Source organism: Apodemus sylvaticus, chromosome 5 (genome assembly GCF_947179515.1).
Source record: "Apodemus sylvaticus chromosome 5, mApoSyl1.1, whole genome shotgun sequence".
Classification (NCBI taxonomy): Eukaryota; Metazoa; Chordata; class Mammalia; order Rodentia; family Muridae; genus Apodemus; species Apodemus sylvaticus.
In genome coordinates this window covers 162,403,060-162,430,813 of record NC_067476.1, presented here as the reverse complement: position 1 = coordinate 162,430,813, position 27,754 = coordinate 162,403,060, and the positions used below count along the sequence as shown (strand labels likewise).

The window sequence follows — 27,754 nt, the reverse complement described above, 5'->3', positions numbered from 1 at the left end:
TAAGCATTGTGGTCCCGACTCCAGCTAGTCCTGACATCCCAAAGACAGAAAGACCAGCTGTGGACCAGGATCAGTCACTATCCTTGGTTGAGATACAGTTCATACCGAGACCTCATAGCAAGACCAAAACTAAGACTGGTTTGCTTGAGATATTCTCAATGTGAACTAAACCGAGGTCCCAAGAGCAAACTCCTGTAGGATAGAAACACTGGGGCAGTGGGGTGACCTCAATGTCTGTCTCACCCTTCTGTTTGGAAATCATCTCAGCTGGAGATCTTCTGTTGTCTGTGTTATCTTTGTAATCTCCTTGGAATCGAGCTTACCTAGAACACTGGGGAGGAAGATCGCAGCCTCTGCTAACACAGCAGGGACCTGGGAGGGAGACATGGTCTCATCTCCTGACTTGCAGATACATGTATGACACCGTCAGTCACCATGACTCGCCATTTCAGAGAGAAAAGTCACCTCACCTCCTTCCCTTGGCCATCTCCCCACATCTGTCACGACTTGCTCATCCAACACCAGCAGCTTTCTCCGGTGCTTGCTGGGAGCATGTTCTCACAAACAAAACATTACTTGCTGTAAGATTTTTGAAATTAAACTAATGACTGAAGACTTTAAAAATATTTATTTTTATATATGTTCTGGGTGCTGAACTCAGGTCCCTAGAAGAACTGTATATATCCTAACTGCTGATCCATTTCTCTATTTCTCTGGTTCCAAACTGCTTTTTTTTTGAGTCAGGTTATCATATAGCCCAGGCTTCTCTAGAACTCGCTATGGATGGTCTTGAATCTCGGATCCACTGGCATCCACCTCCCAAATGCTGGGATTGAATTCCACTCAAGTTATACAGTATTAGAGATCAAATCCAGGGATTTGTGCACTGCAGGCAAACACTACCAGCAGAGCAGCGGCCCCTGCCCCTGCCCCCCTTCCCCGCCCCAGGCCCAGGCCCCGGATCCAACCCCAGCCCAGGCCCCAGCCTCTTCTCAAGCACTCTTCAAGCAGGAGGATAGTTGAATACCCTTCAGTCTGCGGAGAGTTGGTTGCATTTATGGAGCCTGTGCTGGGGCTCTGGCTTTGCGTGTTCCTCAGCAGCCTTCCCATGGAGACACGTGTCCTCTGCCTGCTTGTCTGGAGGGCCAGGTTGTAGGGTTTCTTTGTGGCAATCTGAGCTCACTGTAAGAGGCCACCAGATCTGAAACAAAACCCTGGGACCCTTGGGAGTATTCATCTCTCCCGGTAAACAGCCATAGGCTTGAGATGTGAATTCTAAAACTACATTCATCAGGCTCCGGGTTTTCAAAAGTGAATTCCTAAGTCTCGGCAATACACAAGAAATAGAATTTCCAAACTCAATTGCACTCTTGGTGGGTGCAGAGGGGAGAGCCTCTAACTGAATTCGCAAAGCTATCGAGCGTTATCTGCAGGCGCGCTCTCTCAGGGAAGCTTCTGTTCAAGTTGTCCTTCAAAGCAACCTGGCCTAAAGGGTCTGGATGGAGGGAAGGGCCCTTGAGAGCTCTGCTGCCCCTGATAGCAGTGGACACAGCGTGTTTTTATTAATATTTCTCCAGCGCGCACTCTTAGGAGTAGCAGACAGCTGCAGGGGCACATGTGCTTAGCAAAGGGGCCGTGTGCAGGCTCTGTCAGTCTGACAGACCATCTGACAGGTCTGTCTGTGAAGTCTCAAGTCTCCACCCATCTTACGCCCCCAGATAGCCCCTGCCTGGCACAGAGTGATGGCCACTGTTTCTCTAGCCCACTCCCTGCAGAACTGTCTCTAATTTATTTATTCATCAAAGACTTCATACACATATAAAACATTGCTTAATTTCCCCCCCAAAAATTAACAGTAAAAATGTTAATGTTTTAACCTCTTCAGCTCCTCTGTTTGTGTTTCTGTCTGTCCGATTTTTGTCTGATGCACATTATGTCTCAAGCACCATGACTGCTCACACTGTTTCATTTTTATCCTTTTAAAATTCTTTGTAAAGACAGGGTCTCTCTGAGTAGCCTTATCTGGTCTTGAACTCAAAGGCATCCACCTGCCTCTCCCTCATCTCTTGGCAAGCCATGGGACAGCAGAAAGAGCTCAGCAGAGGAAGGAAAACACATCTCCACTCAGACCCTGGCAGTGCTGAGACCCCAGCACGCCCTCCTCCCGAAGCTCTGTGAGTTCTCTGGGCATCAGTTTCTCCTTGGAGAGTGAGCACCATCACAGCCACAGTGCAGGGCTGGTGTGCAGTAAAACCATCTGTACTCCAACTCCGCAAAGACATGAATAAAGAGGGACACTCTTAGGGGACGCTGTAGCAACCACGGGCAACACGTGCCCGTGGCCTGTTTGGCTTGATGACAGCAATTATAAAAAAGGCATTTTCAAGGCACTCGGAGAAGTCTGAATGTGGACGTGCTGTCAGACAGTATTAAGGGAGAGTGTTTATTTTGTTAAGTCTAATAATAGCATTGTGGTTTACAAGTAGATGTATTTTTATTTAAGAGACAGATACAGAAGCGTTAAACTAGAATTGAACTGCCTTAAAGCCAGGAAATTATTTTCTAAAATGCTTAAGCAAAAGACATCAGAAGCAAACAGCAGAGTCTTAACAATCAGATCAAGCAGGCGTTTGGGGCCCAGTTTGCGCTTTTCCTTGGTGCCTGGTACAGGATTTACATTGCAGGGCTACAGCGATGGCCTGGGTAAACTTTGGCAGGGGCCCACATGTTGCCATGAAAGTGAAAGGCTGTTGACGTACATTTATTGATATTTTTTTCTTTATCCAAGAAAGGAAAATGAATGAGGTGATCTCATGACAGAGAGAGCAATGAAGCGGCAGACACAGACCCCTAAGCTTTCTTAAATTATGACGTGACCCTCTGCAATGTTTTTAAACTCGGCTGTGCCATGCTGGACTGTAGACTTTGTAGATGGTGGTCTCACACTGCTATGTCAAAAGGTTGGGTACACCTGCTCTAAGGCTCACTATAGTTCTCCTGAGGAAGGGAGGTGTCCATCTTGCAATTTAAGAGTGGAATACCGGTCCAGAGGAGCTGCGTGAGGCTCATCACTGTGAGTCTGAGAACTCAGGCTGACCCACAGGAAGAGGAGGTGGAAGAGCTGGGTCCAATGGGGCCTGCAAGGGAGGAGGGAATCGTTGGCCTGCAGTGGGAAGCCTGCAAGTGTCAGGGGATGCATGTCTTCTTAATGTCCCTCTAGCTTCCTCTCTGTCTATATCCATGGACCTCATTGTGTGTGTGTGTGTGTGTGTGTGTGTGTGTGTGTGTGTGGCGTGGCTCTGACTGGTTCTTCAGGTTACAGCTTCTCCCAAGTTGTGTGGTGGGGTAGGCCTGAGGATGTGGTAGGGACAAAGAATGATGGTGTGCTTGTGGGGGAGGAGGTGTGAGAAGGGTGTGCTGGGAGGAGGAGTCTAAGAATGCTTCAGTGCTGTGGATATGTGTGTACATGCTTATGAATATGCCAAAAGAATTAGTACCTGTAATGAATGCCAGCTATGAACCATGTTGATGCTTTGCATGAGTTTCCCCCCTCCCTTCATCCTTCCCAAAGCATCCATAAAATCACTACTCCCTGTTTAGCACCCGGAAGACTGAGGTTAGAGTTACAAAGGAGTGTAGCTGTGGTCACAAAACTGAGCGGCGGAGCCGGGCTTTGATTCGAGTTGCAGGCAGGCAGGCAGGCTGTCCTCCTCCTGCCTCCCTACAAGGCCCCTTTAGACTTTGCACAAGATACTGAAACTAGAGCCTTTGGAGGTGGCCCAGTTAATGCTCGCAAAATACTTGTGCAAGCATGGGAGCTTGAGCTCCCAGAACCCATGTCAAAGCATCATCGTACATGTTTGCAACTGCAGTGCTGGGAGGCAGAGGCAGGAGGATCTCCAGAGCTCATTACCCAGGCGTCTTAGCTGAGTCAATGTGGTTCTGGTTCCGTGAAACACCCTACCTTAATAAACAAGGTGAACATGATCAAGAAATACCTGACATGCATGCTGGTGACAAGATCTGTGAGCTTCATGTTGAGAGGGCTCCGTGTAAGCTAGCAGGGAGATAGGGCTCCATGAGCACGGGTTTGCAGCTGTGTTGTATCTTCTCTGTGCGTGGATTTGTAGCTATATTGTATCTTTCCTGTGCCTGGGTTTGTAGCTGTATTGTACCCTTCCTCTGCATGGGTTTGTAGCTGTATTTTATCCTTCATGTGCCTGGGTTTGTAGCTGTACTGTATCTTTACCAGCCTGTGAACACTTCCCTCTTCCTTTCATATGCTCCTGGAGGTGAGGAGGCCATGGCTCGTCAGCGGGGAGAAAGGAAGACTTCTCTTGGATTTCCAGCTGTACCTTGTCTTCTTCAGGCCTGTGATGTGGAGATGCATCAGTCAGATTCATTAGGAGGCATAGTCTCCCAGTGGGATGTGAGCCACTGTGTCAGCCTGAGGAGAAAGGAGGACAAAAGAGAAACGAATGAGCTCACCATGCCTGAGCCCGGAAACAGAGGGTTTTCAGAACTGGAGCTGCTTCTCTTGACACCCAGAGGGCCTAGATGTTCTGCTGGAGTTTAATGTTGGGGTGTTCTTAGATGCTCGGCTCTGTGGGATGCCTCAGTGTCTGAAAACCTCTACTGATGGAAATTCCAACATATAGAAAATAAGAGCCAAAGATGGATCCTACAGCATTGCTGGTGTGTTCTGGCATCAACTTAGACTTCTTTACCTTCCCAGGAGAAGTGAGACACCTTCAGAACACCATGGCAGGGGTGGTTAGATGGTGCAACAGGTAAAGGAGCTTGCAGCGCAAACTTGGTGATGCAAGGTCTATCCTCCAAAACTCACATAAAAATTGGAGAGCCTGCTTTACAATGCTGTCCTCTGACCTCCACCTGCATGCCTAGCATTCATGTACACACTCTCCAAATAATAATAACTAAAAAAAGGGTAAGGTTGAGGAGATGTGTGAGTCTGAGGAACAAGACCCAGCTGTTAAAGGGGCTTGAGGTGTGCAGATCCACCCTGTGTTTCTCATTTTACGGAACAGCCCAGCATCTCCTTAATGTTTAAAGAGGTCATTCAAGATTGGCCATGGTTCCAGAGGGGAGGAGCTCCAGAATGTAAGAGAGGACAGTCTCACCTCCCTGGGGCCTCAGTGTATAGTGCTCGTGGGGAGGAAGCTGTGCTGAGAGGGGAGAACTCAGCGTTGGATACCTGGAAGGGCCACTCCCCACTCATGGCTGCTTCCAAGGGAGCAGAACCTTTCAGAATATGCCGGTGAGCAAGATACACTGTGAATGTCATGGTGTGGGAGAGAAGGTCCCATGTCCTCTGCTCCGTGATATCACCGTAGCTCATCAGCTCTAGAAGTGAAGGGCTAAGGTAGCAGATGACAGTTGGTACCGTGTAGGTCCTGAGCCCTTCACACAGCAGAGGTTCATTCCCACAGCTGGCCAACCTCTTTAACTGCCTGTGACATTGATCCCTTCCAACAACCCTAGGACACTAGTCTAATTTCTTCCCCACAGATGGAGAAACCGATCAGTGTCTCAGCTGAGTCCTGTGGAAGTGCTTGTCCCTTGTCACCCACAGGTGTGGGCTGGGGGCTTCAGACCGGAGATGACTATCAGTTTTTCTGGAAACTGTTCTTCATGTGCCTGGCACATGAGGCCATTGACTTCAGAGTGACATTAACTCTCGCAACACTAGGTAAAAAATTTAAATCAGATTAGGGATCTGGGTTGCTATGGCACCGGGAAAGTACACTTTCATGCAAAGCAATTTAATAGATGTGAAAATGTGTACCTTCTTGCAGAAACACTGTATTTTTGAGATAAAAGCCTCCAGCAGTCACAGGCTAGCAGACAGACATCTCTTCTGGGGCCGTCTCCCACCCCTAGTCTTTTCTGATTTCCTGTCAGGGAAGGTTGATGTCCACAGGAACACAGTGTAGGTAATGTGTAAGAAAGAAGGGTTTGGAGCTCAGTTCAGGAATTTGAAAGTCTGATGTTGGTATCCCATCTGTTTGGCATCTGTGAAGACTTCTACAGGACAGTGTCATGGTGGCAGTGCATAGAGGACTAAGTCATATAGCCAAACAGGAAGCTGAGGATAGAGGAGGGCCAGGTTTGCTCTCAGATAACAGCCTTCTCTTCAGAGAAGAATCAAGTGCAACGGTAACTACCTCAGTTCCATCCAGGGTGGCCCCTGATCGCCTGATTTCCTTACTATTGGTCTTCATTTCAAGGCTCTACTACTTCCCAGAGTTTCCACCTGAAGGTTAACCTTTGCGTGTAAAGCTTTGCAGGGCACACTGAAGACCAAACCACCAACATGGTATGGAAAATAAGTATACACATGGACATCACATATGTGCTGACCCTGCCCCCTGAGCACACCATGGTAATACTGAGCTGGCTTGACAGAGTCTAGGAGGAGCAGTCTGGGAGGATCAGCAAGGCAGAAGAAGCTCAGAAAAGCTGAGAAAGGTGCGCGCCACCTGCTGGGACTGCTTAGAGGGATGTGCACACCATCACAGCTGCCTCTGTCAGCTCCATCTGAACAGAGAATGAGCCCCCAGGACTAAATACGTACTCATTTATTTCTTCTGGTTCAATACTGCCAATTCTATCTCAGACACAAAACCACTTTCTCTAGAAAGTTCTACTATGGATAACCCTATCCGTGCCATCGTGGTTCTGAACACCCTGAGCCTCAGTAGCTCTTGTTACAGTCACTGTTCTGTCCACATCTGTACTATCCCACGGGCCTTGAGTCTGTGTGGTTGTCCTTCTTATGTCTGTGTTTCACTATATAGAGGAACATGAAAAAGGCACTTCAACTACATTTGTATTGATCATATGGATGGGTGGGTGGCTGGCTGGCTGGCTGGCTGGCTGGATGCGTGTATGTATGTGTGTGGGTGGGGGGTGTATGTATGTATGTATGTATGGGTGGGTGGGTGCATGGATGAATAGATGGGTAGATGCATGGACGCATGAATGCATGAGTGTATGTATGGATGCATGGATGAATTCATAGGTGAGTAAGTGAAAGGATGTGTATATATATATATATATATATGTATGTATATATATATATATATATGGATGGATATGTGTGTATGTGTGTGTGGGGGGGTGGATGGGTGGGTGGGTGGGTGGATTGATGCATATATGGGTGTATGTATGTATGGAATGAACTAATGAATTAGTGGGGCATGAAAGATGGTGTTTCTGCACTCTTGGGAAATAAGCGAGCTACACAGATGAATATGGAAACTATATCACTTGACCATGAACTCTCTCCTACATGCTCATGTTCTGAAACTTGGTCCTCAAGATGGTGTGCTTGTTTGAGAGACTGTGGAAACTTCCAGAGATGGGTCTCCCTGGGGCGGGGGAAGTGGACCACTATGGAGTGACTTTTGAAGGTTATACCTACCCTTAGTTACAGATTGCTCTCTGCTGCCATGAATAAGCTCTGTCACAGGATTCCACTGCAGTGAAGAGCCATTTGTCATGCCTTCCCCAGGATGATGGATCCAAAGACTCTGAAGCTAATGTAACTGTTTTGCATGCCAACTGTTCTTGTCATTCATTCATTCATTCATTCATCCATTTTGATGGGAGTGACCAGCACAGGGGACATAGGTATTTCTGCTGCTCCTCATTGTTCATGTACCAGGGCGCATGTCTCTCTGGACGTGGTGTAGGGATGGCTATTCTTTATACTGCTGGCAAACTGGTGCTGGTACAGGGCTGGCACTCTGCAGGAGCACCTCAGTGGGAGCACCTACAGCATCTGTTATCAGATATCCTCATGACTCATCAAAAGTAAGGATGGGCAGACTCCCCCACCCAAACCTGCCTTCCATAAGCTCCAAGTTTTCACATTCACTTTGCAAATGAGACAGTGTGTGAGAACATCAAGATCCGGCCACATGAGTTTATGGAGCACTTTTAACCCAGTGATGTTTACCTCTGGATGGCAAAATGGCTTGGCTGCTTCCCCCACAACCCCCCAGATCTGAGGTGCCCTGTCTGGCTCTTTTGCAGTCATAGATCCTGGGCCACAACTGCCCTGGAGGCTCCCAGGGAGCCTTTCCCATGCTGGAAAGACGAAATATACCTTTGAAAGAGTTGTTTGCAAATTCACAAGGTACACATACCAGACCAGCAGTCATCAAGGAGAGTTGACATGCTCTTAGGCCATTGTGGTGTCAGGCAGTTGACGTCACATCCATAGAAAACTGTGATCGCAGCAACTCTGTTATCCTCTGTTTTGCAGGCAAGAGGCCAAGATCTTCATGCTGCCGTTCCTCCCTCAGTCAAGGACACACATCTTGAATATTGGTTCTGGATTCTGCCAGTGGTGGTAGATAGCTTCACATGTTGGTCTTTGGGGAATAATGGAGACCCACTATGCACTAAGGGCAAAAGTGGCCATAAGAAGGCCTACTGGGTGCCAAAGCATAGGGAAGGCATAGTCCATGCCAGTGGGGTGGGGCCTTGTCTCTCAGAGGTTGGACATTGAGGAGGGAGCTATGGGAAGACCTTTTTGACCAGGGAATCAGCCCTACTCATTGCCACAGCCCTGGGTATCTTCATTAATGACCCCACTGGTGTTGATTTGTGTGAACATATGCAAGTGTCAGCTGCAGTAAGCCACAGAAGCATTGGGGGCTTGAGGATAGAGCCTGGTGAGCTCCCAACTTTAATTCTCACAGGAAGAGCCTTGGGAAGCTTCTGCTGGCTTTCATCCCTGCTTCTCTCATCTTCGGAGAAGCAACAATGTATCCATGTTCTGATGGTGCAAGGCTTAGAGGCAACAATGTATCCATGTTCTGATGGTGCAAGGCTTAGAGGGGTTAAAGCCACCTATTCAGCTTCAGCCTTGGCATGATTGAGTATTCTGAGATGCAAAATGTAGATACAATGATTTCAAGAAATTCTGGTGACCCCGTTTTGTGTCTCATAGGAAGAGTTTCGCTCTCATTAAAAATGACCCATGGTGGATACTGGCAGTTCACCAGCAAGATTCAGTGACTGCTCTCGAAAAACGAAGACAACGTAGTGTTCCTCCTGTGTGATGTCTCTGTGACACTTCCCAGGAAGCAGAGCACTTGAAAAACCCAGAGCTAAGATGTCCTGGCAGTGGGGCTGGTAGAGCAGCTGCAGACAGGAACACGGGAGATGTTCGCTTCTTGGCTTTTAGTGCTCTGTTCCTGTCAGGATGAACGTCGGAAGTGTCAGCCCCGCGGGCTGTGCCACCAGGCGAAGCTGTGCACTGTCTGCTTGTGGGTTCTGCGGGCTCAGCCTTCAAACGTCTACAAAAGGACGGAGGCACTTGGTTTCTGGCAGGATGTAGCTAAACCATGAGTCGTGGCTGCCTCCCAGATGGTCATCCAAAATAAGCGAGCAGTCAAACCTCATTTGGTGGGAGGAAGCACAGCAGCTGTCTCCACACAGCCTCCCTGGCGACTGCATCAGCTTCCTGTGATATCGCAGAGCACAACGCAGTAAGCCAGGTACAACTTGTCTGTCCCTCCACGTCCTCAGGGGTTACCTTTCTGTCATGTTCCCTATTAGGAAATGCCCAGACCACTGGTGTTCATGTCTTCCCTGTCCCAGGCAGAGAGCTGGCAAGTCAGTGTGTTGACACTATTAAACACAACCTGGGGACAGCAATCCAGGAAGTCAGTGTTCTCAGTGATTGAAGCAGACAGGGCTCTGAGGCTGCAAGATGCTGGTTCTATGGGAGAGAGGAGACTGCATGGGCTTACATAATAGGAAAGTTCCTGCCTATCTAACTGTCTCTGTACACACTGAGGGGTGTGAGGTGTCCTGTGTCAGTTCTGTCTCATCTCAGGTCATTTCATTAGGGGCCAGCTTCCCCTTGCTTGGCGGATACCCCAAGGCCAGCAGCCTGGCTTGATCTGGAGCAGGGGGCAGCCTGGAAGGATCATTTGTTTCCTTTCCCAGGAGGCCCATTTCTGAAACAAAGGACTATAGTCTCTCAGCCACAGGGTCTGGTTCTAGTTACCCTGGGATGAAGTAAGGGGCAGGTGTGTGCACAGCTTCATCTGAGTGGTGAAACACCAGACAGCTCCGATGGAGTCTTGCTGCACTAGGGGGGCTCTTGGTGTCACATAGCGTCAGCCATGTGGGGGTCATCCTGCAGTAAGGGCTCAAGGGCTCGTGCTAGGTCTTCCCACAGAGTGATCCTGCTACTGCTGCTGCTGCTGCTGCTGCTGCTCCTGCTGCTGCTGCTGCTGCTGCTGCTGCTGCTCCTGCTGCTCCTGCTGCTGCTGCTGCTCCTGCTGCTCCTGCTGCTGCTGCTGCTGCTGCTCCTGCTGCTCCTGCTGCTGCTGCTGCTGCTCCTGCTGCTGCTGCTGCTGCTCCTGCTGCTCCTGCTGCTGCTGCTGCTCCTGCTGCTCCTGCTGCTGCTGCTGCTGCTGCTGCTGCTCCTGCTGCTCCTGCTGCTCCTGCTGCTCCTGCTGCTGCTGCTCCTGCTGCTCTTGCTGCTGCTGCTGCTGCTCCTGCTGCTCCTGCTGCTCCTGCTGCTGCTGCTGCTGCTCCTGCTGCTCCTGCTGCTGCTGCTGCTCAGGTCCCAGGATGAATAACAAGGAGAAAGTAAGGTGAGCGTCAGCGTGTCTCTCTGTTCCCTTCCTTGATTTGGCTGTGATGTGACCCTCATGTTGTTGCTACCATGATGGTCTGCACCCTTGACTTATGAACCGAGATAAACCCTTCATCTCTCTCTTTTTTATATATATTATTTTATTTATTTTTATTTATATGAGTACACTGTAGATGTCTTCAGACACATACCAGAAGAAGGCATCAGATCCCATTATAGATGGCTGTGAGCCACCATGTGGTTGCTGGGAATTGAACTCAGGACCTCTGGAAGAGCAGTCAGTGCTCCTAACCGTAGAGCCATCTCTCCAGCCCACCCTTCTCTTAAGTTACTTTTGTCACAACTGTCACAGAAATAGCGAATGCACTCTGGTCCATTCAGTGTTTATTGCTAGTGACTTATGGAAAACCCTGACCTCAGGATTGGAAGCCATCAGTTCAAAAGTGTGGATAACCTCCACAATGTGGTATTCTTCTCCTCCTTCTTAGGTCTGGAGTTTACCTGTGTTGCATTCTCTAGTTTTGAAAATAGAAACTGGACTTATGCTCCAGTGTTCACTTTAGCAGGGTGGGGAATAAAATATGGAGTATATAAAAATAATGAATTAATAAAAAAAGGAAAAATAAATGGCATGTCGAATGCTTTGCAACCCAGGGCTTACTGATATGGTCTCGAAATGTAGGTGATTTCTGCATGTCGATGGTTGTGGAGACTGAGGATGCCCATGCCTCTCTCTCGGGTCAGAGTTGAAGTCATAGTACCTTGGAAGCATAGAGCATTTGCAACCCACAGGGTTCAGTTTAATCTCACTTGGGGAGGTGGCTTTTCTGGAGAGAACTACTGTCTTAGTCAAGATTTCTATTCCTTCACAAACATGACCAAGAAGCAAGTTGGGGAGAGAAGGGTTTATTCAGCTTACACTTCCATGTTGCTGTTCATCACCTAAGGAAGTCAGGACTGGAACTCAAGCAGGTCAGGAAGCAGGAGCTGATGCAGAGGCCATGGAGGAATATTACTTACTGGCTTGCTTTCCCTGGCTTGCTCAGCCTGCTCTCTTATAGAACCCAAGACTACCAGCTCAGCGATGGCACCACCCACAAGGGGCCCTCCCCCCTTGATCACTAATTGAGAAAATGCCTTACAGCTGGATCTCAAGGAGGCATTTCCTCAAGGGAGGCTCCTTTCTCTGTGATAACTCCAGCCTGTGTCACGTTGACACACAAAAGCAGCCAAGTACAACCACCTTGGCTAATGCTAAGTCTCATGTCACCTTCCTTTGGCAGCACAGCTGAGTGGCCCAGCACTGTGTACAGGGGGATCCTTGGGGTGCAGGATGGCTTTGTGAGCCCTACAGCGCTGTGGGGCTTTCTTCAGACCCTGTCTTCTCTTTACCTCACCCCACTCCTGTCAAATCCTAAGAAGACTGCCAGAAGACCTCTGCATGGACTTTCCCAGAAACCCCTGATTAGAAAAATGCCCCGCAGTGTTTGATACCCAGATTGATCCACAGAGGCTGCTGAGTAGGATCCTGACACTCAGACACCTTATTCCGGCTCTGAAATCATCCTGCCGATGAATGGAGTGTTGGCAGCAGTCCCAAGTCACATGGCTTCAACATGAGACTCCCTCAAGGCCTAGTGTTCTGAACAGCTGCGGAAAGTTCTGGAGCTGGGTCCTGGCTAATGGAAAGTGGGTCGTTAGGATTTGTTTGAAGTCTGTAGTCAAAGGGACTCTAGCCAGCCCAAACGTGGCAAACATGGCCTTGTCCTTCTCCCCCCCCCCCACCCCCCACCTTCCTAAGAACCATTAGATTCCATTCCTACAGCTAGCCACCAAGGTCAGTTCCCAGGTTTGGCTACTTCCTCCTCCTGAGGCTGACTACCAAGGCCCAGCTATCAAAGTATTGAGGTGGGGCAATCAAAAGCCCCCTTTGGCTCCCCTAATTAACATGCCCAGTCCAACTTAAGCACCTCATCCTAACCCGGTGCTTTACCTTTATAAACCTCCATATGCCTCTGGGCCACTTCTGTCTCTTCTCTAGCCCAAGGCAGTCCTTTGTCCCCAGGGAACAAATATCCTCTTTCTCTTTCTCCTTCTCCTCCTCTTCCTCCTCCTCCTCTGTTCCCTTCCCCCTCTCCCTCATCTTCTGTCTCCTGTCCTTTTGTCTTGTCCCCTGCTCCCTGTCCCTCTGGGGCACATGAATCTCCTCTGTGCTGAGAACTTGGTCTTGGGGTGTCTTTTGCCTTCAATAGTAACCCCCAGCCTCTCTTTGATTCCTATCTGCCCCATGCCACATACAATCTGCACCCCTGCACCTCCCCACTGCGTGTCTCATGCTTCTCACATCCCCATGTGTGTGCTTCAAGTGCTTGTGCTTTAGTGACTGGACAGAACCATCTGGAACAGTAAGCAAATGAAAGCTCTCTTCCTTTTAAGTTGCCCTGGTGGATGCTTCCTGTCTCAGGGAGGAGGATGGTCACGCCCCTAGTGGGGGATGCATTCTTGGAAGGGGTGGGCACCTTGAGTTTTGTTTGTGGGGCACTTGGTGACATTTAATTTCAGTAAAAGGGGAAGACAGGGGGTTGGGCGTCTCTTCGTCGGTGCTTGTGTTTATTGTACACGTTTTGAGAAGTTAAATGTTTTAACTTCAGTTCCATCTATATTTAAAACTGACTGGCATTAATTCTTTCTTAACTCGCTTATCTCTTCATAACCATGGCGCCTCAGCGAGGGCCCCTCCCGCATTTCTGGTGATGGTGATTTTTAATACTGTCTCATCTCCATCGATAGCAGGTTTAATTTCGTGTAGCCGTTTGAAGCTCTGTTTGTCTTTTAATTTTCTCTCTTGCTTACTTCACAGTTCTCTGATTTGGATGCCTCTCTTTGTAGGCTCCTTTTTCACTGTGCACTTCACTCTTGGGTCCCACACAGAGCAGGCATTTGCTTCAAGCAAGTGTTGAGCAGTCAGGTGTGGCCTGATTAGTATCCTAAAAGACATGTGCGGTGTGGGTGACTGTCAGAGTCATAGTCAGAGCTGGCAGGAAGGTGGCAGAGCCACTAGGGTCAGAGAGGGGTGTGGGCTGCATGTTTATTATTTCCTAGGGCAGTGTGAGCCATCTCATCATTACAGGACAAAAGCAACTTGAGAGAAGTCAGGGCAAGACCTCAGAGGCAGGAACTGGAGCAGAGGCTATGGAGGAATGCTTCTTACTGGATTGCTCCTCATGGCTTGATCAGTCTTCTTCTTCTTCTTCTTCTTCTTCTTCTTCTTCTTCTTCTTCTTCTTCTTCTTCTTCTTCTTCTTCTTCTTCTTCTTCTTCTTCTTCTTCTTCTTCTTCTTCTTTCTTCCTCCTCCTCCTCCTCCTCCTCCTCCTCCTCCTCCTCCTCCTCCTCCTCCTCCTCCTCTTCTTCTTCTTCTTCTTCTTCTTCTTCTTCTTCTTCTTCTTCTTCTTCTTCTTCTTCTTCTTCTTCTTCTTCTTCTTCTTCTTCTATTAAAACCCTGTACCATCAACCTAGGGAGTCCTCTCACTTCAATCGCTAATCAAGAAAATTTCTTACAGACTTCCCTACAGGTCAGTCTAACACTGGCAATTCCTCTACTGAGAGTCTCTCTTCCCAGATGACTCTGGCATGTGTCATTGTGACAGAAATAATAACCTGGACATGTACTTACAAGTAAGGATGAAGGCAGTGTGAGGAGGGGAGAAGCGTTGGGGCTTGAGCTAGGCTGGAGTCTGAGGTTCCCACTGCCAACCAGTCACTTCTCTTTAAGAACATGGTGGGGGTCTTGCTGACACTCCTCTGAATGCTAATCTAGGTCTGGCACACAGCAAGCACTTAGACAGAACTATTTCCTGAGCTCTCTGCCTGGAGCAGGTGTTTCCAGATGCTTATCATCTTATTTAAAGACAGAAGAAATGTACGCATCTAGAGAAGTAGCAAAGGACCTGTATCTAAAAATAAACACACAAGTTGGGGTCTGAGCCAGAGAGCTTGAAGGTCTTGATTATTGGGTCCAGCAGGAGAAGCTGAGGAGCTCCTTGTGGGTGGCTTTCTGGTTTGATTAGCAGGCTGAGGTTATGTAATCCTTTGCTTACCGATCATGTCCCTTTCCCAGGGTGCATCTGTTTTAATCATATGCATGCCCGATGCTGCATAGGCATAAGGTTGTAAATGGGGACAGCGGTATTTTCCCATAACATTCAGAGGACACAATTCGCTGACTGAATGTGCACACTGTCTTAGTTGGTTTCTGTCTGTTGCTGGGATAAACACCATGATCAAAAACAGCATGGGAAGGAAAGACTTTATTATAGAATACATGATTTAAAAAAAAGTTCCTGCCGGGGACCCAAGGCAGGAACTGAAGCAGAGACCACGGAGGAACACAGCTTACTAGTGTCCTCTGAGGCTCATGTTCAGCTACCCTTTCTCAGCAGCCCAGGCCCACCTGCCCAGAGGTGTTACCACTCTTAACAGGCTGAGTCCTGCTGTGTCAATTAGCAACCAGGAAACACTCCACTGGTGTGTACACAGTCTCCTGGAGGTAATTCCTCAGTTGGGGATCAAGCTGACAACCAAGATTAGCATGTGAAAACAATTAGCGAGGCATTGGTCCCCTACCTCTGGCTTCCAAATATGTTCTAGGACATTTACATGGAATTCAGGGTTGACTGAAGGATTTCTAGGAAGACATGGTGTTTCGAATGGGGTGTGTCAGCAGCCTGATGCAGATGGGGGTCTTGTTAGAGGGAGCAGTGTGTGGGTGTGGAGTCCCAGGTTGCTAAGATTTCCCTACGCTTGTCTGCCTCAAGACTCACACATGCACATGACATTGCCCCATGTAAGAGAAACTAGGAAACATCTAGGCCAGATTCTGCAGCCTTTGGTGGCCTGTCCCACCTTCATTTATCTCATCCATCAAGGGACCATTCTCTGCATCCCGCAGCGTGTCCTGAAGATGCCTTCATTCTTTCAGTCAAATCTGATATTCAAGAAGAAACAGCTTGCGATGCACCTTAGGAAAAAAAAAATTCTGCTTTGAAATCTCTGTGCAGCTCCTTTGAATGTGAAAGTCCTTTCAAGCTATTTTTAAATCTAATTTTACATTAATCTTTTAATATGATCTAATTCAATCATGAGTCTTAAATCTCTCCTGGTGAACGGGTAGTAGCTCTATTGAACACCCTTAGGTGGGTTTGCAAAGGTGAGCCGCTCCGTGTTCTGCAAGTGGAAATTGTCTGCTGTGTCCTCTCCTCTGACACGGCTCTGAGCCGGAGCTCTGGGGTGTGATCTCAGCACATGCCTGTCCAGTCCTGGCCTCCAGAGGAGAGGGAGCTGTCATCCTTGCTTATGAGAAGCACGCTGGGGATTTGGTTTGGTCCTCTGCCCATAGATGCTTTACAAACTAGTGGGCTGTGGGGCTCAGGAGAGTCTCAGGCGAAGGTGCCATGGGCGCCACCACATGTCACTAAGGCAGCCATTGTCCCGTAAAGAAACAGGAGGATCAGAAAGCAGAACGGGCTGGAGCTTCATGCCCCTTCCAACAGTCATGTGGGGCAGTCTGTTCCCTAGAGGGTGTGTGGCAGGGTTTGGAGATGATTTGACTGTCACAACTAAGCTGGAGATGTTTCCAGCACCTTCTGCAGAGACCCGGGGTACAGCTAAACACTCGTAAATCCCTAACAAGCAATTGTCTGATCCAAAGCCTTAGTGGTGCAGAGGTGATCAATTCCAGCTCATAACAGTGCCCTCACTGTGATAGATCAGACGTGCTTCTGAGTACGTTTGTCCTGACAGGTGTGGGCAGGACTGGAAATCACGTCATCAAGAAAATGTCAACCAGGCTCTCGGGATATCTATGACACTAAGCCCAAGAGATTTCAGGAAAAGCCTAATTAAGAGTCATTTTCCTGGCAGGTGTGGGGAGGACCACATAAAACTGAACGAGCACTGGTAGCTAGAACTTCCCCCACCTGCACATTCCTGGCCTCAGTTTTATTGTGTGTTGCCATGGTTACTTACATGTGTTTATTGACAGGGCCTTGGGCTACCTGGTGTTGGTTAAGTGCTACTCTGGCTCTGTCTGTGAGGGGTTTCTGGGTGTGATGTCATTTGAGTGGGAGGGTAGAGTAGAACAGATGACCCTCCCCCATGTGGGTGGGACTCTTTCTAACAGTGAAGGCTTGATTAGAACCCAAATGCAGGTATCTAAGTCAGGGTTTCCATCGTTGTGAAGAGACACCATGACTGAGACAACTCTTATAAGGGACATGATTTAGTTGGGGCTGGCTCACAGGTTCAGAGGTTCAGTCCATTCTCATCACAGCAGCAAGCATGGCAGCCTGCAGGCAGACATGGTGCTGGAGGAGCCGAGAGTTCTACACCTTGATCTGACTGCAGCAAGGAGAGAAGGTCTCTTTCAAACCATCACAACAGGCTTCCCTTGAGTAAGGATTGCTGAGTACCTGTTTTTGTGGACTCAAGCAGAACCCTGGATCCTCTTGGTCTTGAGCAGATCTGTTGGGATGGAAGGTTCCAGACTGTTCTCTAGGCTGTAAAACTGCATATCATGGGGCTGGGTAACATCCGTATACAATCTTATGCTTAAGACTTGTGCGCGCGCGCGCGTGTGTACACACACACACACACACACACACAGTTGGCTCTGCTTTTCAAGAGTGCACTCACTACACATACATTTTTAATTTGAGAATGTATGTTTAATTTGACATGTACTTCTCTTGTTTTTTCTTTTTTTTTTACTTAGATATATTCTTTATTTACAAAACTGTTGTCCCCTTTCCTCTTCCCCCCTCCCCACCTCCCCCCGGCCAAAAATCCCCTAACCCATCCTCTCTCCCCCTGCTCACCAACCCACCCACTCCCACTTCCCTGTCCTGATATTCCCCTACATTGGGGCATCTAGCCTTCTCAGGACCAAGGACTTCTCCTCCCTTTGATGTCCAACCAGGCCATCCTCTGCTGCATATGCAGCTGGAGCCATGGGTCCCTCCATGTGTACTCTTTGGTTGGTGGCTTAGTCTTAGGTACCCTCTGTGACTATGTAGAATGGGTCTGTGGCTGATTTACTCCATAAGCCATGTGCCCTCTGTGGCATCTGATGTCTGTCCCCACACCCTGTCCCAATAGCCCTACAGTACACTGATTCATCAAGAATCCCCATGTTACCCTGAAATGAAATAACATAACTCTACGCACACACATAATTTAATCAGAAATCAATTTCATGCCCTAACTGTAATATAAAGGTCACTTGAAGGGAAAGCAATTTAAAGCAAAATATGTACTTCAGAACACAAAGGCTTAGGAAGGCCTGACCTAGAAGACACAGTGCTTTCCCAGCTCTTTCATGGGTGAAAAGAGAAACAGATGTGTGTATATGTTATCAGGCAGCTTCCTTCAGAGGCAACTCTCCAAAGCTGGAGGCAGCTCATAGGATTGTCCCCACACCCAAAAATCAGGTCACATGGAGGAAAGTTCCTGCCAAACTCACTGCCAACCACAAAGCTTTGTGTGCACTATGAACCAGACCAGGATCTGGGTCTGAGTCAGAAAATGAGTCGTCTCTGCAGGCCTGACATTTGAGTGCATCTATCGGCTGTGCAAAGTTGTCCAGGGACCTTAACACTTCTTCCCCGACCAATAGCCAATGTCTGCAGCATCTTCCAACTGTACAGACACAAAATCCTCCAAGAAGCCCGAGCCCTGGTTGAACTCCACTGAACCTGTCCTTGTCCTATGGGCTCTTCCTTCGGGGTGATGAGGTGGATGGAGGTGCTGGCCCTCCCCAGCTGCTCATTCCATTACCATATGGATGGGGGTGTGGAGGCAGACTAAGCCATCTCTAGCTCCTGGATCCTGAATGATGTAAAGGTAGCTCCAGTCAGAGAGGAGAGATTTAGAAACCAAAGCTTCCCCATGGTACCTGAGCTAATTTGAGGTCAGTTCCAGTCTCCGCAGTTGGGAGAGCCAGCCAGTAGTTAGTGTCACAAAAAAAATCTTCCAGCAGAATGAAGAAGATTGGAATGTTCAGATGCGGCTGGTGCTCCAAAAAGAGGTGCCCTCATTTCAACCAGACAGACACTGCCAGTGGCACCCAAGTCTACTTCAAATTATAGCTGCCTGACTGGGCTGGAAAGAGCCACACAGGCTGGCTTGGTGCTCGCCTGTTCACCAGCAGTATTTTCGGTCCCCGTATCAACCAGTCTTCATGCCTACTTTCACCAAAGTTTAACATATAGACCACGAGATGGAGAGATGGCAGGACCAGGGGCGAACTAAGCATTTCTGAAATCATAAGAAATGCCCGTTTTCTAGACCGTGCACTTCATCAGCTGTCTCTCTGGAGAGTGGTGTTAATATTTTAATGCAGGAACTGTTGTAGCTGACACTGCCCCATGGAAACACCCTCACCACACCACACTAACAGGGCTCTCTAGTCAGGGACAACAGCTGTGCACAGACAGAGAACCTGCTGCAAGGGAGAAGCAGCAGGAGACAGACCAGCAGAAGGGAGGGCTGATGTTGCTGCCCGTTTGCAAAGTATGCTTGCTTCTCAAAGCTCCATCCAAATCCCCAAACTGCATCCTTGTCTCTGCAGAAGCAAATTCATCTTCAGAGCAAGTCCACATCATGAGCTTAACCTTTCATGGAGATATGTGTGCAGAGGGCCTATCTCACCCCATCGGGGAACACAGCGTTCGTTCAGTGACCGCGCTAATGAGAGGTCACGCCAAGCAGACATGGGAAAGCGCAACAGCCTATGTTACAGCTTGTCGTCCTTCCACACAAGCTGGGGAATGGATCGTGAGGATTTTGCTCAGGTTTTCTCCCATACTAATTAGCCATGGTGCCAAAAATGGAGCCAAATAGTTGTTTTGTGAGTGCTACTTTTCAGACGCTCCCTTCATCTATCAAGCTTCCTCCTCCCCATTCTCCATGCTGCCTTCAGATAGGAGTCAGCTTTCGAACATCCTCAGGGGCACAGGAGATCATCCTGTCTACAGCTGATGTTATACCTAAAATCAGAGTTGTAAAATTAAGGTTATCTTCCTGGGGGCTGACTGTGTGTTTTGAACCTGGTTGAGACCTGTTTTACTTCGAGCCAGTCTCTAACATCAAGACTTACCAACACAACCTCCCGCACAGGTGGGTTAGCCTAAAGCAATCTGGAAACTACACAACACATCTTCCACATGGTAAACAGTTTTTTGGAATTCATGCATGTTCCTGAGCAAGGAAAACACAGCAGGAATATTTTAACTCTGCATTAAATGTCTCCACCACAAAGGTTTCTCCACTAAAAGGTAATTCCTCGGAACCAAGCACAGTACCAGAAGGAACTCAGAATATGCCATGTTGCTCACTAATAGAAGGAAGGAAAAAATGTATGAAACATGTATGAAGAGAGTGTTTCATGTGCACATAAGCAGAGAAACCAGGCGCTCACATGGCCTGAGGATGGGCATTTGTGATCTCACAAATCCCTCCTGCTGGTTAACTTCATGCACCTGCACGTGTTTTAATGACTTCTTGGTGACTGTTCAAGCTCTCTCTTCAATGCATCGGTAAGGGTGGGATTCATGGAACAGGGAGATGGTGGACATGGGAGGGGATAAAGGGTGGGGGGTCTGTCTCCTTGAATTCTGCACCAGGCAGGTGGGTTTTGCAGAGGCCAGTTCTCCAGGGTTCCTTGTACCCAAAGGCATCTTTTCATAATGGAGGTCCTGCGATTTCTCAATAGGCCATCTGTAGACGATCTTGTTAGTTGGTTCTGAAAATGGCTGCATCTGGGAGAATGTGAGATGGAGAGAGGAAAGTTGCTTAGCTTTTAAGAGGATCCTTTCAAGTCCCGTGGAGTCTGCATGTCTCCGCGTGGGCCACATCCTGGCCCTGGAGTGGCTCTGGTGCTAATTGGCAGCAGTCTTCAGCTTGGAAGTGACAGCACAGCTGCTTCCGAAAACCCCTCCCTGCCCTTATTCCTGGGAGAGGCCATCTTAGCTCTGCTCCCATGATCCTCCTCTTTATGAAAACCACTGCCTTTATCTTGAGTTCCAAGATGATCTCCAGTGATGACAGATAAGCTTGAGCAGGTAAGGAGGAGAGGGAGACAGGCAGAATGGCGGGTTTCAGCTGGGAACAGTTTCCACAGACATTGCTGTGGAAGAGACACTGCTGTTAGCTGAGATTCTGGGCCTTGGTCAGCATGCCACAGATGGACCTATCTGCCAGGCTTCTGAGCAAGAGGGCAGCGTGGGCTGATACTCCAGAGCAGTTCACCATGAGAAAGGACAGCTCTTCAAGGCTCCACACGGTGTAAAAGGCAGCTGTCTGTGTGGTAGGTGGGAGCCAGGAACCCGCAGCTCCCTGAGCCATGACAGGGGCTGTGCCAGGCCCTGTGTAGCATTGCCTCCAGCTTATGCCTGCTCAGGAGCACACCCCTGGAAACCACGCACAGGATATTCAGGAACAGGATGGGTACGGTTAGCTTTTCCTCTGCCACATGCCACCTGGGAAGGCCTTTGAGGTTCTGAATTCCCATGTGATCAGTTCACTCAGCCCAGAGAAGTTCCAAAGACAACTGATCCTTGCGTAGAGACTGGCAGCAATTTCTGCCTGTTTCCTGTTGCCATTCCTCCTCTATCTGGTCTTTTTTACTGAATGCATCTGACTCCCATGCATGCAGGCCTCAGGATACCAGTGAGCACTAAGGTCTGGCTAAGGATTACTCAGAAATGCACCTGGATCCAGCTGCACCTGAAGGCAGCGCCCCTCGGTTTTCCATCTTCTGTACCCACAGACACTCTGCGCTTTGTCCAGCAGCTTAGCAGCTGGTTCCTATGGTTGCCTCTGGGCATGGCTGGCCAACTCATGACCTCCTATGCACCAGGTCCTCTGAGGGGCCTGCCACAGGATAGATTGTAAGGGTCAGCCTATTGTTCCCAGGTGATGCAGTGGGTGCTGGTCTCAGAGGATTACACATTGAGGAGATTACACATAGAGGATTACACATGTGTTTGCTCAGCCTGTACCTGAGGCTATAGCTGGTGCCTTAGCTGTCTCTGTCATACTGCATGTTACCATAAACACAATGTCTTGAAAACATCCATTTACTATCTTGTAATTTTTGATTCACTCCATAATGACCCTGGCCACACTTTCTGTTTGGAGATTCTCCAGGCTGCGCCTGAGGTGAATAGGGTTCCTTTCTGGATTGCTGAAAGTCAGTTCCTTGCGGCTGAAGGAAACAGGTCTGGGTCTCCGACACGCCAATCTCTCTTGGTCCTTGCTGGGCATGGTGGCTTCCTCAAGGCTAGCCATGAACTCTCTGAGGGCAGAGTGCTGGGGCCCAGGTGTTCTACTGCCTAGGTACAGTTCAGGAGTTCTGCCTCCTTTCCAGGTGGGCATCCCCTGAGGCAAGGTCAGTGTTACTCTCAGGGTAACAAAAACATACAAGACACTTTCAAATGTTCTGTCCTTGAATCAAAGCACTGATACTTGATAAGAAAGTTCTCAAGGTGCATTAAAAGTTGGATATGGGACCCCTAACATCCTACACAGAACCTGCCAGCCAGGAGTCCAGCCCCCTCTTACAGACTCTAAAAGGCAGAATCCAGAGCAACAGACCCTTCTTTGCATTTTTCTACCACATGTGACTGAACTGACTCCCCCCTCTCTTCGTGGAAGACCTGGTCTCTGTCTCCTGTGCTGGCTCCTCTCTGGATGTACCTAAATCCCAAGAGGTAGATTCTAGATGTGGGTTTTAGACCCTGGCACTCTGATGCCGTCCTTCAGGAGGCTGTGGTTTCCAGGCAGAGCCAGGGCAGCACAAAGTTGGGTCAAGGATATGTCTGTGTTCAGACTGAGACAGAGATGTCCACGGGACACCTGAGGCCACCTTTCAGTGGCCCTTCCATTCTGAAAGCCCCACCATATGCAATTGCTCCACACCTGGGGAAGAAAGATGGCTGTGGTTCCCAAGCACACATCACTGCTGCCAACTGGGTTTGCAGCAAGCACACTGTGGCCACTTCAGCCTGTGGTACAAAATGATGCCATGCCCTCCCTAGAGGGACTTGGAAGATGACCTGCCTAGTCTCTGTCTCAGATAAGGTATGGGCAGAGGAGGGGCTGGAAGCTTGGAACACAAAGCAGCCTACAGCTGACCTCCAACCCTACCACAGGAGAAGGCAGAGCCACATGGAGGAAAATCAGGTTCTTCACCGGGCCACTGTGTGATCCCCAAGTCTCTCTGCACCCACACTTCCTGCAGGGCCTCATGGGGTGACTTGTAGCAGTACCCTCTCTGCTCTGACTTCTACTCTCCCAGCCAAATGTGTCCTGTTGGAAAGAACTGCACAGCCAAACCTCTGTTCTCACACCGGGCAGCCCTTTCGCCCGGGGATTTCCTGTCTAGCCCCTGGACCTGCCTCTCCTTTTAGGACCAGAAAGCTCTGATTGAATCTCTCCAAAACTGGCCTCTCTCAGTCCACAATAACCAGGATCGGGAGAGGCTGAAGGGAGTTGGACTGAGAGAGAAAATGAAGCAATCTCAGCTCCCAGGCTCCCCAGGCAATCCGTGCTGCCCCTGGAGGACTCTACGAGTTTCATGTTTGCCTTGCTCCTTAATGAAGTCCTTTCTTGGGCAAACTGCCTAGAAACTTCTGTGGGAAGCCTGACCCTAGAAACTTCCTTAATTAGAACTAATGTAATTAATAATGATGCCCCCAAACTGCTAATCCTTAAGCTCTGGCTTAAAATTTTAAAAAGGGGATGCTCAGGAGAAAGGGTTAATCTTTCGTTTGCCTAAAAGGACAGTGTGCTGGTGTCTTAGCCGTCATGGGACTAGGAAGCCAGCACTCGAGGGTGCTTAAGGAAGAGCTGATAAGTCAATAAAGTGGGTCTGAGTGACAGGTTAGTGGCCAAAACATCCTCTGTGTAAGCAAAGAACTTGAACATGGATCCCCTGCACCTCTGTAAAAAACAGGCTTGGGAGCTAATGCCAGTGACCCCACACTAGTACTGGAGAAGGGGGCAGAGGACATGGATACACACAGTCCTCTGAAGCTTACTGTCACCTAGTCTAGCTGAACCAGTGATCAGCAGTTTCCATGAGAGACTAAGTCCCAAAAGTTGATGTGGAGACTCAGACAGATACGGACACCCAGAGCCAAACAGTGGAGGGAGCTTGGGGATTCTCATGGAGGGACAGGAGGAAGGATTGCAAGCAATCCTGGAGCAGATAGGAACTCCACAGGAAGAAGGACAGAGTCAACGAACTTGGACCCTTGGACCCCAGAGACTGAACTACCAACCAGAGCAATGCACGAACTGGACCTAGGCCTCCCCACACACATGTATCAGGTCTGCAGCTCTGTCTTCATGTTGGTCCTAAAGTGACCTGAACGAGTGGGGCTATCCCAAAAGCTGTTGCCTGTCTGTGGGATATGTTCTTGTAACTGGGCTGCCTTGTCTTGCCTCAGTGGGAGAGGAAGAGCCTAGTCTCACAGAGACTTGAAGTAATAGCGTAGGGGATACCCAGGGGGTGCCCACACACTCAGAGGGGAAGGGGAGGGGAGGGGGATGGACGATAGAGGAAGAGGGAATGTGGGGTGGTGAATTTTGCATAGGCAGCCTGGTCCTTGGTCGAACTCAGGCTTAAAACCCTGGAGACCTACAGGCCCACAGGCCCACAGGCCCACAGGGGGATGGGGGATGGGAGATGGGGGATGGGGATTGTGGGAGGTGGTAACTGGGAGGGGGCAGTGAATGGGATGTAAAATAAGTAAAAAAAAAACCCTTAAATTAAAAAATTTGCATGTAAAAGAACTTTTAAAATTATTAAAATACATTGAAAGACATAAAAATCAATTAAAGTGGAAAAAGATACAGGCATACACCAAATGGCCATCTTGGCCTCCACATTCCTGTGCCTTCCGAGTAAACATGCACATACAATCACCTCCAGTGGCAAGCTTGCTGGTGCACACATGTGAGTGTGTGTGCATACACATATACTCACATACATACACACACATTCACACACATGCTCACACACAGGTACGTACATACATATACTCACACACTCATGCACACACACACATACACACACATGCAAACACATACAGACACATACATACATTCACCCACACATGCACACACACTCACACACACTCACAAGCATACACACTAATAAATAATGAGGCAGATGGTTTCAAAATCTAGAGAGAAACAAACGGAGTCAGAAGGCTGACGGGCCATTTCAATTTGGACCCAGGGTGGGTGGTGTTGGATTCTCAGGGTAGCCTGCACGCGGTGTTCTCCTCCAGGAGGGCTTCAGGCGTGGGCAGCTGTGGCAGAGCTCAGAGAGGATCTGAAGGGATGGCAGAGGGCAGGCTGGCTGCAGTGGGTCTGTTTTCTGTCTTAAATGGGTGAGGATCCAAGGCAGAGGGTAAGGAGGAAGTTTTTCATTCCACAATGGTTGTCATCAGAGGGTACCTCTCGGACCCTCAAGTCTTCTAAAAGGGTTCTACAAAGTGCCAATTCCTCTCCTGGTCACCCTAAGGCACAACCTGCCTTCTTCATTGGATATTGCTGGTGGGTTAAACACATGTTGAGCAAAACTGGCATCTTTGCTCAAGCGGGGTGGGGAGTTCAGAACAGCGTTGGCCACAGTCACCGTCATGTCTTCACCTCCAGGAACGTCTTCAACAGAAACTGTTGCCAGTGTTCCCCAGCATATACTCACTGATACAGCAGAGAGGACTCATCCACAGCTTGTGCTTCTTCCTCTGTGTACAGCCCTTGGAAGCCAGGCCTGACTCTTGTGTGCCACACTGGCTGTGCTGCGAAGAGCTGTGTGTGAGCAGTCGCGTGATGAAGCGCTCTGTGTTTGACAGCAACTATAAAAGACTGGTTATTCAGACCTGAATGTTCACTGGTATTTCCTCTGAAATTAATTAGATCAAACTTCCTCTTGGACCACATTAAATAACAAGCAGCTCCCAGCCCTCAAGGAGTGGGCAGGGATAAGCCTTCTGCCAAACCCTGAGGAGACATCAGTGCATGGGCGGTCTCTCGGGCAGTAAATGGCAGAACTTTCCAGAAAAGGATGCTTAAAGGTGCTGGAGCTAGGGGATTGGGGTCACTGTCAGGGCTAATGGGAGTTACCCTGGGCGTGCTGTGACTAGTGTGTGCTGCAACTGTCCAGGTCATCTAAAAAAGGGTCAGTAGAGTAATGGTTCGAGCTACCTGGAGCCCCCCAAGTGACAGTGACCTGGCTGGGGACTGACTCTGAGTGAAATCGAAGGATGAGAAGAGCAAGGAAGCCAGCTGTAGAGTCGGAGGGCTTGAGATTGAACCTTGTTCCCATGTGATGTAGGGAAAGAACTGACTTCTGCAAGCTGTCCTCTGACTTCCACACTTAAAGAGCAGAACAAGCATAAACACACATATACACACATGCAAGCACATACATGTACAAAATACACAAACACACTGCATACAAACATACAGCACATCACACATGTATACGCACATACATGCATGTGCATGCACATACAAACACACACTGATTAATATAGCAAATATTTTAAATGGTGGGAATGATTGTATACATTTGTAACCTAGTACTCAGGTATTGAGGAGATAGGAAGATGACATGTTTCCAGTCTGGTCTACAAAGTATGACCCCATCTTAGAACAAGCAAAAAGAAACAGAAAGGTGTCCAGGGAAAGGCTAGAACTGAATTAGAACAATGTATCAGCGTGATTTTAACAACTGTCCTGTTAGCCTGGTGTTAACTCCACGGGACCTCTGCTGAGTGGAGGCTCTGACCCTTCTCTCCTCCAGCTAGCTGGTGTCTCTAACACACCTCTAAACTAAAATGATTTAAAAAAAATGTAAAGAGATTCCAGGCATAACATTCCAGCTTCTTTGGAGGCTGAGGCAGGAGGACTGCCTGAGCCAAAGGGCTGGAGTAACATAGTGAGACTAAATTTCAAAATAATAAATGAAAATGAGGGTGTAGCTCAGCTGAAGAACGCCTACCTAGCATGTTCCATCCACAGCACCTTGGAAAGTGAAGCTAAAATTAAATAAACAGCAGCAAGCAAGCCTGCCTCTCAAAGTTTTACATCTGTTTCTGAGTTCAAAATAGAAGTTGGAAAACTTGTTTGTGTGCTGGTTTTTCTTGCCATCCCACCAGAACCCACATTCCAGAAGAGGTGTGCTCTAGCAACCCATGGCATGTGGGTGCCTGGTGACGGACAATCTGGATGATGTCTTCCAGATGGGTCACAGAGTTACTCCACAGAGTCACATGATGGGCCTGCAGGCTTCATTTAACACAGTATGGAGGGCTTAGTGAGACAGCTTCAGACCCACACTGATCTAACCTGTAAGAAACCCCCACTCCTGAGTTTGGAGTGCACTCCAGAAAGAACAGCCACCGTGATGAAGAAGATGTCCAAAGTCAATTAAAACCCAGCTCCCTTTCCCGCCAGATGTCTGGGTGAGGTTTTAGTTATGTATACGTGTGTATGCCTGGCTGTACATGCCTGGGTATAGGCGTGTGCACATGTGAGTATGGATGCCCAAAGAGTCCAGAAGAGGACATGGATGCCTGGGAGCTGCTGTAGTTACAGGAGAGTGTGAGAAGCCCAATGTGGGTGCTGGGAACTCCAGTCCTCTACAAAAGCAGCCAACCCTCTTAATTACTGCATCATCTCTAGAGACACATCCTCTTTCACTGAACCAGGAACCCTCTAACTAGGCTGTACTAGCTGGCCAGCAAGCCCTGGGGATCCTCCATCTCCGCCTCCCAATGGTGGGAGTACAGGCTTCAGCACATGGCAATTTACATGCGCCTAAGGCTTGCATAGCAATCACTTTACGGTTTGACCTAGTTCTCCAGTGCCTAAGTGTGTGTGTGTGTGTGTGTGTGTGTGTGTGTGTGCATGTGGGTGCACATGCACACATGTGGTGCAGCTATAGGGGTGTTTGCCAGTGACTAGCCTCCAAGGCAAAATGCTGTATGAACAGAACTGATGAGACCTGGGTCTGGGCACATTCCTGTGCTGCATCAGCAG

At 48.7% G+C, this 27,754-nt stretch overlaps 1 pseudogene; it reads right to left on the bottom strand.

The window, feature by feature from the left end:
* The window catches only part of LOC127685004 (60S ribosomal protein L8-like), a 154,215-nt pseudogene extending 128,866 nt beyond the window's left edge, over positions 1-25,349 (bottom strand).
* Between the last annotated feature and the right edge of the window lie 2,405 nt (positions 25,350-27,754).